At 38.5% G+C, this 14,449-nt stretch overlaps 1 protein-coding gene and 1 long non-coding RNA gene across 7 annotated transcripts in view; one reads left to right on the top strand and one right to left on the bottom strand.

Annotated features, from left to right (window-relative positions):
* The window catches only part of Pxb (putative Hedgehog signaling attenuator pxb), a 499,142-nt gene that overhangs the window by 93,012 nt on the left and 391,681 nt on the right, over positions 1–14,449 (bottom strand). The window lies entirely within an intron of this gene.
* The window catches only part of LOC145934114 (uncharacterized), a 162,933-nt gene that overhangs the window by 58,038 nt on the left and 90,446 nt on the right, over positions 1–14,449 (top strand). Inside the window, exon 2 of the long non-coding RNA XR_014424994.1 lies at positions 6,296–6,385. This is a non-coding gene — a long non-coding RNA (uncharacterized LOC145934114). The remainder of the gene's footprint in view (positions 1–6,295; positions 6,386–14,449) is intronic.

Raw genomic sequence — 14,449 nt, 5'->3', positions numbered from 1 at the left:
GCTCGGTCAAGGGTGAAACCGATCCAGCTTGCGGATTCGGTGGCGAATTCCAGAAGATCAAATATACATCGTACCGTATACAAAAGAATGCAGAAGAGCGGAGGATAGAGATAAGTGAATTGATGCGTGCGGAGGGAGAAGAGTCGTGGTATGCTAATGTCCGGGGACTTAATTAAGGTCTCATAATGAATCAGTCACGAGGCTCGGTTGGAGTCGCGCGCGATTGTGCCGGTTGATTAATTGTCTCGCGCCCTCGCATCCCCGCGCACTCTATCGTACGCATCACAGAGCGGTACAAGGAAGAAGGGAGGGGAAGAGGAAGCGATGCGATACGCTCGGCGCATATTCGTCATCCACGATCGCCAGCCGATCGATACTTCCGGCGGTCTTCACCGATGATGATTCGCGTGGACGTAGAAACGAGCCTAAATTCCTACCACAGTAGAAGCTCCCACGTTTTGTATACATGTTAATGAACCATCATTTGCGTCAGAAAAAAATGCGAGGAATATGTGTGTGTGAGAAAAATCAGAAAATTAAAAAGAAAAATAAAAAAAGAGAAAAATATCGAGGAGGAAAGGAAAGGAAGAAGATAAAATAAAAAGAGAGGGAAGGAAGAGGACAAAAGAAAGCGAAAGAGAAAAAATAAAAGGAGCGGAAAGAGAAGCGACTCGGTGATGAAGAGCGTATCGAGGCACTATTTTACACATACCAACCTCATTCCACCGAGGTAACGGCGGCCAGGAATTACGAACGGGGTGGAAGGCCCGGGGAGGGACAGAAAGAGAGAAAGGAGGAGAGAAATCGAGGGAGTTTGCAGAGTAAGAGAAAGAGCGAAACGGGGGTGCACGTCTGCGCGCTCAGTTTAATAAATGCAGTGTTCCTTCCGTTCCGTTTCTTGGCTCGACTTAGCTTCGGCGACGCTTCCACGTCGACGTGGCTGGCGATGAGGAACTGCAACCCTACTCGCTCGTCTCGCCGCATCCCTCTCTTCCGCCCCTTCGTTCCCGTTTCTCTCATTGGCATGCAGAACAGAGCGAAGAAGCAGCCGAGCGAGCAGGGCGTTCATCTCGTTTCCGACTGCCGCGAGATCCAAATCTACAGTTCGCGTGATTTTTATTTAATTCCCATCTCCGATCAGACACTGCCGGATTTTCAGCGGCCGAGCAGGGTTCGTTTTTACCAATTTTACCAGACAGAATCCCGGAAATAGAAGAGTATCTATCTCTTTCGCGCACACTCGAATTGCGGATGCTACATACAAAGATGAAACACAGTCGTCTTCATGATTAAATTTCACTTTTCTTTCGAATCATTTTAACAATAAATAATGGCAATAATTTTTGGAGTCTGATACAAAACGCATAATTAAAAAATCCTATAAGAAAAGAGTTCGAATAAAAGAAAATTGTTTTATTTACTATAGAAATAAAAATTATCTTTTATTATTTTTTGTACTATTAAGAGAAAATATTATCGTTGTTATCGAAACACACACACACACACACACACACACACACACACACACACACACACACACACACACACACACACACACACACACACCTATATCTATATATATATATATACATTCGTCAAAAAAATTATCGCAACACGTAATTAATATGAAAATTTAGCATAAATTCAAATAAGCGTATCTCCGGGAAAAATTGTCGTATTTCAAAAAATTTTTTTTTGTTTTAAAGGGTAAAGTCTCTACTTTAAGGAACTTTCGTTCGATTTTGATTTTATTCTCTCCCCCTTTCTCCATCCCTTTAAAAGGAGGGACGTGTTTTTTTTTCAAAAAATTGCATAGTTTGACGAACTCTACGGAATGTACTAAATTTTTTTCACAAATATCATCATAACTGTAGTAAAATATATATAGGACTTTTCTCTACAAATTAAAAAAAAAAATTGAATACCGTACGATTTTTTTTCGCGAAGTTACAGCATATCAAAGTTACCTATGCATTTTTGCCTATATATATTCAATTACCGTCAACATTAGCATTATCCGATGGGCACTACGGGGAAGTTGCTGGTCGGATTTTGCCCATCGTGTGTGTGTGTGTGTGTGTGTTGGGGCAGGGATATACGCAGTTGAAAAATTTGTTTCCTTGTTAAAAAAAATGCCCGTTAAAATTTTTGTGTTAATATTTAACACATTCATGTGTTAATTTAACATATTGCTGTTCTGTTAATTAAACTCAATTGTTAAATTATCAGAACAACTGAAAAAAAATGTAAAAATAACACACTGTGCATCTATTTTTAATATTACACAATAAATATGTTCCGTATTATTAGTAACAAGATTTATTTGTTAAAATTTACAGAAAAAAAATGTTAATTTTACTTTATAATATAAGTGGGGATGATAAAATGTATCCGTGTGAAAAATTATCTCATGAAACTGAGGCAAATGCTTGTGGCTAGCTATTCTAAACTATATTGAATATCTAGCTAGTAATATTATTATCACTTGCCAGATTTTTCGATGTATGTCATACTTTAAATGCTTAGTCAATGATTACATAGTTATTTGGAGTTAACCATGATATCGTATTCAACTACAAAAATTATATAGTTATTAGATAGCTACTAGCTAAATACTAGTCAGTTTTAAGTAAAAAAAAATCATGTTTCTCATAATACATATCCAATTTCTACTTATATATTATCTAGTTATTCTGAGTTATAGATGGCGTTATTTAAAACTTATCTAATTATCACCTCATACTTGTCTAGCAAAAAACTTTAATTAAAAATGAAAATTATTTTGTATACTATTTAAACTTTTTATATAAGTAAGAAATTTACTGAATGTATCAATTCGAATTTGGCGCAGTGAATAACGCGCACAGATCGTAATGTGAAGATTCCAGGATCGAATCTTCGAAGGTACCGAGATTTTTCAGCGTTTGCAAAGGTAATGTAAAAAAATATAATATCAATATATTAATAATTAACCACAAGCATTACAATTCTATCTGATTATTAGCTAATATAACTAGACAGTTGTAGGATACTGATAATTTTTATTTTCCACACGGGTAAAATTAACCATTTTTTTAAGTTAATTTTTACATTAAAATTATGTTAATTTTACATAAAATTTATTTCAAATTAGTTGGAGTTTGCATTTATTTTGTGTTAAAATATTAACACAGTATTCGTGTCATCATTTAACATATCCGTATTATGTTAAATTAACACAAAAATTTCTGTGGACCGTTTGGGACAGGTGATATCTGTTAAATTTAACAGAAATTTTTCAACTGTGTATGTTCGTATTTAAAATTGTGTATTTCTGCCTCGTCTTCGGATGACCTTTTATGGGAAGATGGCTGCATGATTTTGAAAGACTACCAACCAATTTCCAGCAATTGGAAGCAGCCCTACATCGAATATGGTTCGAAATTCTGCAAGCCACAATTAGAGCCTGCTTTAATATGCGTGAGCGCCTGCAAGAGGTCATCCGAAGACGAGGCAGAAATATACAATTTTACGAACACATATATCCCTGCCCCAGCACACACACACACACACACACACACACGATGGGCAAAATCCGACCAGCAACTTCCCCGTAGTGCCCATCGGATAAAGTTAATGTTGGCGGTAATTGAATACATAGGCAAAAATGCATAGGTAACTTTGATATGCTGTAACTTCGCGAAAAAAAATCGTACGGTATTCAATTTTCTTTTAAATTTGTAGAGAAAAGTTCATATTTTACTGTAGTTATGATATTTGCGAAAAAAATTTAGTACACCTCGTAGAGTTCGTCAAACTATGCAATTTTTTGAAAAAAAAACACGTCCTTACTTTTAAAGGAATAGAGGGAGGGGGAAAGGATAAAATCAAAATCGAACGAAAGTTCCTTAAAGTAGAGACTTTACCCTTTAAAACAAAAAACAAAAAAATTTTTGAAATACGACAATTTTTCGCAGAGATACGCTTATTTGAATTTATGCTAAATTTTCATATTAGTTACGTGTTGCGATAATTTTTTTGACGAATATATATATGAGAATATTTAAGATGAAAATTTGCGATTTAAAATACATGGAAAAAAAATTATCAATAGTGCTTTACTAGGTTCTTTTTTTTATTTTCTTTAAAATTAGTTCTTTACTTACATGATATTTTTGATTTAATTAAGATGAATTTAGTAGGTAAGGCGAGACGCGGCGCTCGTAAAGTTAGGCGAGTGTGGTTGTCGTACTTCGAAGTGAAGATGAAGTAGAAGATAATACCCGGAGCGGCATGATGAATCACAAGTAGAAACAGAGTTTCGAATTAAATTGTTCAATTTTGTATTAATTGCTGCCAGTCTAAACGTAGTTTTAATTTAAATAAAACACAGCGGAAAAGAGAAAGAGCAAACTATATAGAGACATCTATAAAGTTGTATCATTAATTACATGCATCGTAGAAATATATTAACTTCTTTCGCGTCTCGTGTTATTAATCATAACGCGCGGCGCGCATAATATTTTGAATATTGCAAATGAAATAAAATCGACGGGAAATCATAATAATATTTTTTCTCGCAGTTTTTTATATTAAATATTATTTCATCATTTCAAATTTTTATAGAAATTAATAAAAGCCGATCAGCATTTTTGATAGCTTGTTCGAGGTAAACATAAACGCTCGCGCGTTATTAAAATTGCAGCACAGTTGAATTCTGTTGAAAAATATATTGTTTAAAAATAGTTGATTAAAAATAGCGATACAGAGGGAGAAAGTGAGAGAGGGGGGGGGGAAGGAAAAAAATAAAAAAATATGTCGGAGTCTCGAAGAGAATCGATTCAATCGTCGCGCGAGCCAAGAAAATCGGCCACCCTCGAGCTTATACGAGCGGCAAGAAGAAAAGAAGGCGATTGAGAGAGGAAGAGCAAGAAAACGAGTAAACTAAGGGGGACACCGCAAAGTGGTCGGATGCTTTTTCCGAGTGACCGAGCGAGCGACTGTTGGGGACTAGATTGGCCGCGGCTCTTTTCGGCGCAACGGAATTGCCGAGGGATTTATCGAGCGGCGCTCTTACCGATTGGACCTCCCCGTTCCAAGTCGTTGGGGGTCCTCGATAAGCTATCGAGTTAGAAGAAACGGTCCGACGAGATGTGGCGGAAGAGGGGAAGAGAAGAGGGGAGCGGCGTGGTTGTGATTATTGGTGCATGATTGATTTTATTAGAGAAGCAAGAGGTTTACTTTACTCGGAATCACGGCCCGCTCCCTTTGATTTGGATGAAAACCTGCGCCATTAATACCTAGCAAAGTAGATTACATCGTAAATATACATCTCGAATTCCGAATCACTGATTTTAAATTAAAATTATTTCGATGGACTTAAAATTTAAAAATTTTCTGAGTTGAAAAATTGTTTTTTAACAATTTTATTTTCTCGCGAAACAGTGTTTGCAAAGAAACAAAGGCGAGAGATGAACGGTATGATATTTTAAGCAATTCCAAGTCGATGAACAAACAAACAAATTTAATCTGATAATTTCTCTCTCTCTCTCTTTTTGTCTCGTTCGTTACTTCTATCTCGCTGATGGAAAAAAAAAAAAAAAAAAAAAAAAATACGTTGATCCCGGTTGCGCGCAGATAAGGGTCAAATTCCGACGTACGCGAGGGATTAATCCCTTTTCGGTATGCTACCGGATGCGCGGGCCTGTGTTGACCGCGCTCTACGTTTTAATTAGGCAAATTTTCGTCCCGCGGCCATTTGTCACGATAAAGCCTCCTCCTCGTTAAGTCGCGCGCGCGACACATCCGTCCCCAAAAAATCCCCGACTGACCCGGTCACGTACGCGCGACACCAGTATTTATCATTTCCTCCGCAGCGCGAGCTTTCCAGGCTTGGCAGGTCGGCATATTTTTGCCCGCGCCTTGTACAAACTCTGCGAGAGGCAACGAAGAGTTATGATTATCGCGCGACACCGTGGATCATGTCAGCTGTTTGCGCGCATTTTCGCGCTGGATTTTGCTTGTTCCCCGTGTTTCGGATATGATGACGATTAGATCGTAGATAAAGAGGAAAGGTTCTTTTTTTAACTGTAATTTGTTTCATCTTTGTTTGAAGATCGTAAAAAAATGTAAGTGTAGCAAATAAATAGGATGTCATGGAAGTTAGATTGAGAAAAGGATCAGTATCATTTCGCGTATATTGCGGTTGTTGAAGAATATAAATTTAGAAAATTTAAAAATTCGCGAAGTATGTTTTGTAAAATAAACGAAGAGACTTTCGAGAGACGTTCTAAACGAGCGAATTTGTTGTTTCCAGAGAAAGAGGACCGAAGAAGGCAAACGGCGTTCTCCGGGAAGACTAAGCAAGTCTCGTAATCACTTCGAGAGGCAGAGGGGTCGGCGAGAGGTGAGTCCCCCTTATACAACCTTAGAAGCGACCGAATTAGCCTGCGTTAAATGCGGGCGGCGCGACTGGCTTTGCGAAGGATAAAATCGGCGGATTGTCGTTTTGCGCGGCGTCCGTGTCGGCGTTACGAAGTTTAAATTAAGTCATTTTAATCCCGCGGGAAAATAGGAGGGGGAAAGGGAAGGGAAGGAGTCGGCGTGGAGAGAAGAGGCGGCGGGCATCGAGGAGAAACTTCCTCGGTCCTCTTGTTAAGTTCCGACGTTAAGTAATCAGATTAGCCTCGGAACTAACCTCGAACGCCGCTGAAAACGCCTTTGCGGAGGAAGAGAGTCTCGCGTTAATCCGGTTGCGCTCCGGCGAAATTTCGGTTCCGTAATCGCCTAAAAAAAAAGCGATTTTCGCGACGCACGAGGGGAAAAAAGAAAGAGACTGACACCGTCGCGGAGGTCCTCGGATAAGTGCGAATCCCTATTATTTGAATGAAACGGGCGTGTGGTTTTTCGGGAACAAGGTTGCCTCGCGAATCTCTTTGCCGATTTTATGCTACGCGTTTACCCTTGGCAATCATCGACTCTTATTCATGACGAGTGTTCGCGATCAACGTCAAATTGCGAACCGCGTAATTTCCTCTTCATCAGATCCTTCAGAGATTTCAACGTCGTGACGTACAACGTCATCGGCGTTATTTTTTTCAGAATTGCCACATTTGACATTTTCATCAAAACCCGTCCGTCACGAGACTTTCTTTATTTTTGTTTGTTTTTTTTTTTTTAAATTTTTTAATAAAGTTTAGTAAGAGTGGATTTACTTAGGAAGATTCTCTGTGAAGAAAAATTGAACGGGCAAGTTTGACCTCGCGAATTCGAGGAAAATCGTCTCGCTCTCTCGAAGGCGGAAACTTCGGCGCCGTTACGTTAATAATTATAATTACGTTATTGCGCCGTGACGTCCGATCCGACGTCGTCGGCTGCAAATTTTCAGGCGGAGGGCGAGTGTCGGGGGAAATAACCCCTGACTTTTCCTCCCGCAGCAATAATTCAGTCGGGCCCCCGCTCGGCTTTCGCGAATTGTATTTGGAGTTAATCGTGTTTCTATCGCGAAAGTAAAGGGCTTCTTCAACTTTTAATCTCACAGATTCCCGGAACAGCAAATACTAGAGGCTCGAATTATAATTCACTTCTCTCTAAGAATTCAATTATACCTAAATAAATTAAATGAATTTTCGAACCAACTTTGCGCAACTTATCACATGTACATAGTATATGTCGATTCTATAGTAGCTTATGATTTCAACTAAAATATAGCATGCATAAGCACATACTGATTCATAATTTTCTAACTATTTGCGACTAACTTTTAGATATGTAAAATAGATATGTTTTAAATGTCAAATTTTGTGTGTAAAACCCGCTTTAGAGGCTCTATAATTTGCGCCAAAATTTTATTTATAATTTTATATGTCGTGTAATAGAGAAAACATTTAATAAAGTAAAATATACATGTATATAAAATCCATTTTTCACACGATATATACATACATTATAATAATATACGGCATATAAAAATTATAAATAGATTATCTCAAGTTTTGTCGCGAATTATAGATCGTCTAAAAAAGCAGAATTTTATCAGATCTAAAATAATTCCAAAATCATATATTTTTAAACAGAATATATTCAAATTTATTTTATCACTTAAACTTAATATTTATTATACGTCCTGTATTAGTCGACTCATTAATTCGCTTGGGAAGGCGTTAATTCGTACATGAAAGATGCAATGCGGGAGGCGAGGGAGGGACGGGGGAGAATTCTGACTACCAGCAGTTCTCCAGACACGAGTCGCGAGTGTCAACAGAGTGCTAGCGAGCACCTCGGGAGAAGAGAGAATTGCCGCCATCGTCGTCGTCCTCATCGCTCGCCCGCCCGCTGCGCTAACGAGGAACTCCTTTAATTGGACGTTAACTCGCTCGACGATGCCGAAGACACACGAAACAAACTTTTATCGGGAACACGCGGGAATCGAGTGCGTTAGCCCGGTCGATTTAACGGGCATCATCGAGAGGGAAGGAAAGGGAGAGAGAGAGGGGAAAGAGAAACACCGAAATGAGAGAGAATCTTGCGGGAACCGAGGGCGAAGAATGGTGTTAATCCCGTTCGCCGCCTTCCTGCCGAAATAACGAGTCCGACTGAGCCGCGCCGCCGTTAATTGGGCAAATACAGTCATTAGCGGACGCACAAAGATAGGAAGAGGCGGAGAAGAAGACGAGGATTCTTCAGACCGAAACGACGTACATATGAATAATTCCGTTCCGAAAGAGGCTGCTCCCTTCTTTTTCGCTGCTCGTTCTTCTACGAATGTGAATCCGCTCTTGAAGCAAAATGAAAACGAGATTTATCAATTTTTTAACAAGTAAAAATATTGAACGATATCAAAACGTATAAAAAAATTAACCATGCAAACGAGTCGCGCTTTTATCGAACTTTGAGGCTGAAAAACCTTATCCTCGAAGAGACGTAATCAATAATTATTTTTAATTTTTTTCAAGAACGACAATCGATATAACAATGTAAATAATAATTATAGAGTGTGAGATTTAGAATCTTTATAATCCAATACGAATAAAGACCATTTTCTCTGGATACGTTTAATTAAAAAGCGCGTGTGTGGATGTGGCTTTATATTCCTATATGACCCGCAACACCGTTTCCGGTATGTGCAGTAGCGCAAAACGAGCCAAACTGCTGGTTGTCGCATTATTTCAGCATTAGCTTCGCTCACTCGGCTCGTATCTCCTAGTTAAGTGATACGAACACTACTAATACAGAGAGGAAAGAGGGCCGCGAAAAGAGAGCGGGGGAGAGAGCGGAGGCTGCGCGTGTATGGCTAATGCACCACTGTTATTACTGCAGTTTGCAAACAGCCGGCAGAACGGTAATGCAATCAGCAGTGATACAATCACGCGTGTACCATTCCGGTAACTTGGGGGCGAAGGGGAAAGGGGGGAAACGCGCCGGGGGATGAGGGAATTGAAGCGACGTTTCACAAAGGCCCCAATGAGTAGTAAGCCATGATGTTGCACAAACCCTCCTCCACCCTTCTGTTAAATCTATGATAGATAAGAGAACCACTCCGAATAAATGTGAAACTCTTTGTGTTTCAACGAGACAATGTCTCGGATGGAAAATTTTACGATCCGAGTTACGGTTTTTTGTTCAGCGTTTCGAAATTTATTTAAAATTATGCGCAAGATACATATAATAATATATACGTCATATATTTTTTTTTCAGTAATTTTGTTTTAATTTTTAAAATGGATTGGATTAATAATAACTATCAACAATTATACATATATACCTACGTATATATAAAGTGAGAATTATATAAATTAAACCGTCATTGAAATTAACGTAATAAAGAATGAAGTTTTGTTATCGTATGTTTATGCGCGAGATATTATATAAAATCATAAATTTGATAAACAAAATTAATTCTCGGGTCGATATAAATGCCGGGCTTCAAATTACAAATTAATAGAATTATCATTATGTTTCTATCTCTTTTGAAGTATTTTACAAAATTTTCCACTGATTGATACGACTTGTGATAATTAACAATTATTTAAATAATTATTTACACAATTAATAAATCAGTCAAATACAAATTGAATATATTTTGAATATGATATCATTCCGCATTTTATTGTGTCGCGCATACTAAATATAATACTTAACATATATATCATATTATAAATATATTAAAAATTTTTATAGTAATATATAGAATCATAATCTACTCCTCTTGGAAAGCAATTTAATTGTGTTATAGTAATTTATAGTTTTACAGTCATTTATATAAAATGCTATAATAATAGAACATTATCGTTACACTATGACTGATTATTTTTATTTATTTACTTTTGTGAATATTAAACAAATTATCGCTTTATATTGCGGAGTTATGTAAAGTACATGCAATTTGCGAAAGTTTTCCGATCATTTTGCGCTTAGGAAAATTGTTTTAACCCTTTAGTTGGCTTAACATAATCACGCGACGAGTCCGCGACGAGAGGAATATGACGGGGACCCCACTAACGGTTTATGCAATGTAATATGTAATGTAGCTGCGTTACATATGCGCTTCATTTCTATACACATAGTACGTCCCACATGATAGAGCTAAGTATATATCCTTAGTAAATATATTGCGTTCTCTCTACACTTATATAAGGTGTTCCGCAACCATCTATTGCACACATTTCAGTCAAAATTTATTTCTTTAAATAAATCATTCTGAACATTAAGATCAAACGAGCGGATTGAGCAACTCGCCAACTATAAACGTCGAATTAAAAAATTCAAGATTAACCCGAAACACTAAACTTTGTCGGCCATTTATTGCCTCGGGAATGTTACGCGTCGAAAATATTTCATTTTTTATCGCTTGTACAGAATAATTCCAATTTCCCGCATCTGTTTATCATTGAAATTAGAATCGGTGCAATGGCTATAGACGCAGGCGGGATAGATAGACCGGGTAGATGGGACGAAGGGACGTCGGGGATCATGAGAACATAACTCCGGCGCGGAAAAGACTCAAGGCGACCTCATCTCTATGTTAATCTCCCCTCCGTCCCACGAAAGCATCCCCCCTTCTCACCCCCGTGCCCTTCTTACCGCGGCGCGCCTAAGGACCGCCGTTCTTTCTCTACCATCTCCGAACGACGTCTCTCTTCTTCCTCGCGACTCGTTTTGCGGCCTCGGGGCTAGCCGGTTAGCCCGGCTTCAACCTGGCGGACCACACCGACGCGAACGACTCCGCGATATTTGTTCGCGCGACTGGAAATAGGATACGCGCGCGCCCCGAGAGGATGAACGCACCATTCGCGATTAGTAACCATTCGCGGACAGGGACGCGCGAATAAGGGTTAACAGATGAATCGCCAATCTCTCCGTGTCGTTTATCTTTCGTTCATTACGAATGCAGATTATTTACATTGTAATATGTAATGTTCGACGTCGATGCGCATAGATTATTTTATTTTACTCAATTTAGAATAAGAAATTAATATCGAGAAATAATTATCGAGATAATTGGTTTTACCAAATTAAAATGAGAGTGAGATACATGGATATGAAACAACTTCAATTAACGATAAATGACATGAGATTGAAGAAAAAAAAAAACATCAAAGGCAAGTGCGAGGATATATTCTGTGCCTTGTTTTTTTTTTGGTGCTTTTATTTTTCGATTAAGATTTCCACGAGTTATTCAGAGAAACGTACTTATTCCTAGCGAATCAGCGCGACGAGAGGAAGATCACGAGAACGCGGAACGCGTTAGGTTGAGAGAGGAGGCGCCTTGCCAAAAACAGGCAATAAATATCAATAACGTTCCACGAGAGGACGAGCGATCTTTCGCGCGTTCGGAATTAAAACGGCGCCGATGTCGCGACGCGGCGTATTATTTATGACGAGGATTCTCTCTCTCGCCGCGTGCGTTACGCGCGGAAATTATAGCGCGTAGGTGTCCGCCGTTTCCCTGCGAGCTGCCCTCGCAGATTTACGGACCGTTAAGCGCGACGAATTTACACGCCTGTCTTTTCACGACCGCTGTTCGCGAACGCGGCTGACTTTATTAGCGTCCGTTTCGCGCCTACACGCCGATGTGTCGTGTTTCAACAGACTACTGGAGTGATGCGCGAAAAAACGCCAACTGTGACAGACAAGATGTTTGATAAGACACGAATCTCTCTCAAATTTCTAACAGATAAGTCCCAAGCTTGCGACTCCCTCCACAAACTTCAGCGAAATATATTTATAATCGATAATTATTTAAGTATTGTAAAAAAAAAAATAAAAATATATACATATATGTAAAATATGTACAAATGTCACCGTATATTTCGCTTTATATGAATCTCAACTTCGAACTTCCACTGGCGAAAGGTCAATGATAGGGAGGGTCGGAGGGCGAACTCAGCGCGATATGAGAGATGAAATTATTTACAAGCCCGACCAATAAGCTATAAGAAAGTTATTAAAAGTTTTCACGATCTAGAAATAACGTCTACACCCGACTGGGTTCTTTCCCCGGGGAATGATCCATCCCTTTCCGCGACTCCCTCCACAAACGCGGGAGAAATGCGTGCGTCTGCGAGCGTTTTTCTCCCTCCGTTTCCAGCGCTTTTCTTCTGACCGCCCGTCACCGTCGTTAGGGAGAAGAAGACCACTTCCGGCCGTCCAGCGTTAAAACGCGTTCGACGGGAAAACTTTCTCTGCTGCGGGCGGGAAGATTCTCTTTGCTTTTCTTCTTCCTCGCGCGATTATCTCGATTCTTTTTTTTTTTTCGTGCGAAAAGCGTTTTATAGTATGGGATGATTGAGGCACGATCGAAAGGAAAATGAAGCAATTTTTTTGGATTTGTCAATCGTTAATTATTCGAAAAGTTACATCAAGTTGAATATATAAAATAATTTCTCTCTAGACTTGCGAAATGTTGGATTTTGAATTTCTATTTTTTATTTATTCGATTAAAAAAATATAAACTTCTTCAATATTTTATTTCAGCTAAAACTCACTTAAATTTTATATAATAGCTTTTATGTGTGCCACTCTTTTAGAGATGACTAACTAAGATATTATAGATTACGAACCATCGCTTCGCGTTGAAATCTAGTTTCGGAGCATATTGGAACATCGAATGTTACATAAAATCGGAATTCGGAAATCGGAATCACGAAACACTGAAATTGTCTATTATTTTTTTTTTTTTAGATGGAAATTGTTTCTCGTTTCACGATCGTTATCAGACCAGAGCCCATTTTGTTTTCCACAATAGCGTCGTTCGCGATTTTTCTGTCGAAAGCGATTATTAACTCGCTCTCTTGTCCCCCCCCCCCCCTCACCCCCGTCGAATATTTACTTTTTTCCGCCGCAATCATTTTTTTCAAAAAATTAAAATTTAATACAAAGGTTATATATATATGTATGTGTATGTGCCCGCCGTAAAAAAAATTTCGCCTGAAAAATGACGTGGATAAAGGTTTAATGTCCGCAATTATTTACGTCGCTGGTAAAACGTGTTGCCAGGTTTTGTACTTCGCACGAGAAGCGGGGAACACGCAGCGCGGTCGAATGGTCGGCCATTCAGATTCAAATTTCGATAGGTCGTTGGTGGCACCACCGATTCATATTCGATCCGGTCCAGACGGGCATCTGCACGACACGGCGCGAAATCGAGAGGATTGTTATTCGTATACGATAAACAATCGAAAGCCTGACTAAATAAAAGAGTATAAATTTTCGGGAAAAAAAAAAAAAAAAAAAAAACGAAAAAAAGAGGTATTTGGAGAAATTTCTTTGCCATTCAAATAAATATACCTTGCATCTAGATAATTCCTATATATACATTTTAATATTTAATCAATTGGCTTTTAATCGTGATATATCTGATAATTTTTGGGATGCTTCAGATCACAGCTACGTTTATATATACATATAAAAAAAACTAATTAGTTGACACATTGATTAGATTTTATTTCTTCGGTAAAGCTACGTATACACGACGACATCTAGAGCGGACATTTGTGTCTAGAACAGTGTCTTTACTGTTCACACGTATTGCAATTTTTGAGACTAGAGTAGTGTCATACATTTGTGTCGAATCTATGTGTTGGCAAAAAATGTCGTATCTGTCTACATCTCTCTATGCCTCTCTACGCTTCGGCTAGATTGTCAGACCATTCGGTTGGTCTTCAGTTTATATGAATCAGTCAATATGGACGAACGTATGCTCGCTGCTGCGCTTATTGCTTGCATCACGTTAAAAAGAAAACATAGAAGACGAAAAAGAAAATTATGGGTAAAAGAATGGATAAAAAGAAGAGATAGATTCGGTTGTTATAATACATTACTTCGCGAATTAAAATTCACCGACGAAAAATCGTACAAAAATTTTCTGCGTATGTCGGTTTTAAATTTCAATTATTTGCTAAAAAAAGTTACGGCAATAATAAAGAAAAAAGATACAGTAATGAGAAATTCTATACCACCAGGAGAAAGA

Source organism: Prenolepis imparis, unplaced genomic scaffold (assembly GCF_030444845.1).
Source record: "Prenolepis imparis isolate NDT839.2.m4 unplaced genomic scaffold, iyPreImpa1.0 SCAF_3, whole genome shotgun sequence".
Taxonomy (NCBI): domain Eukaryota; kingdom Metazoa; phylum Arthropoda; class Insecta; order Hymenoptera; family Formicidae; genus Prenolepis; species Prenolepis imparis.
This window is presented reverse-complemented; position numbering and strand designations above follow the sequence as displayed.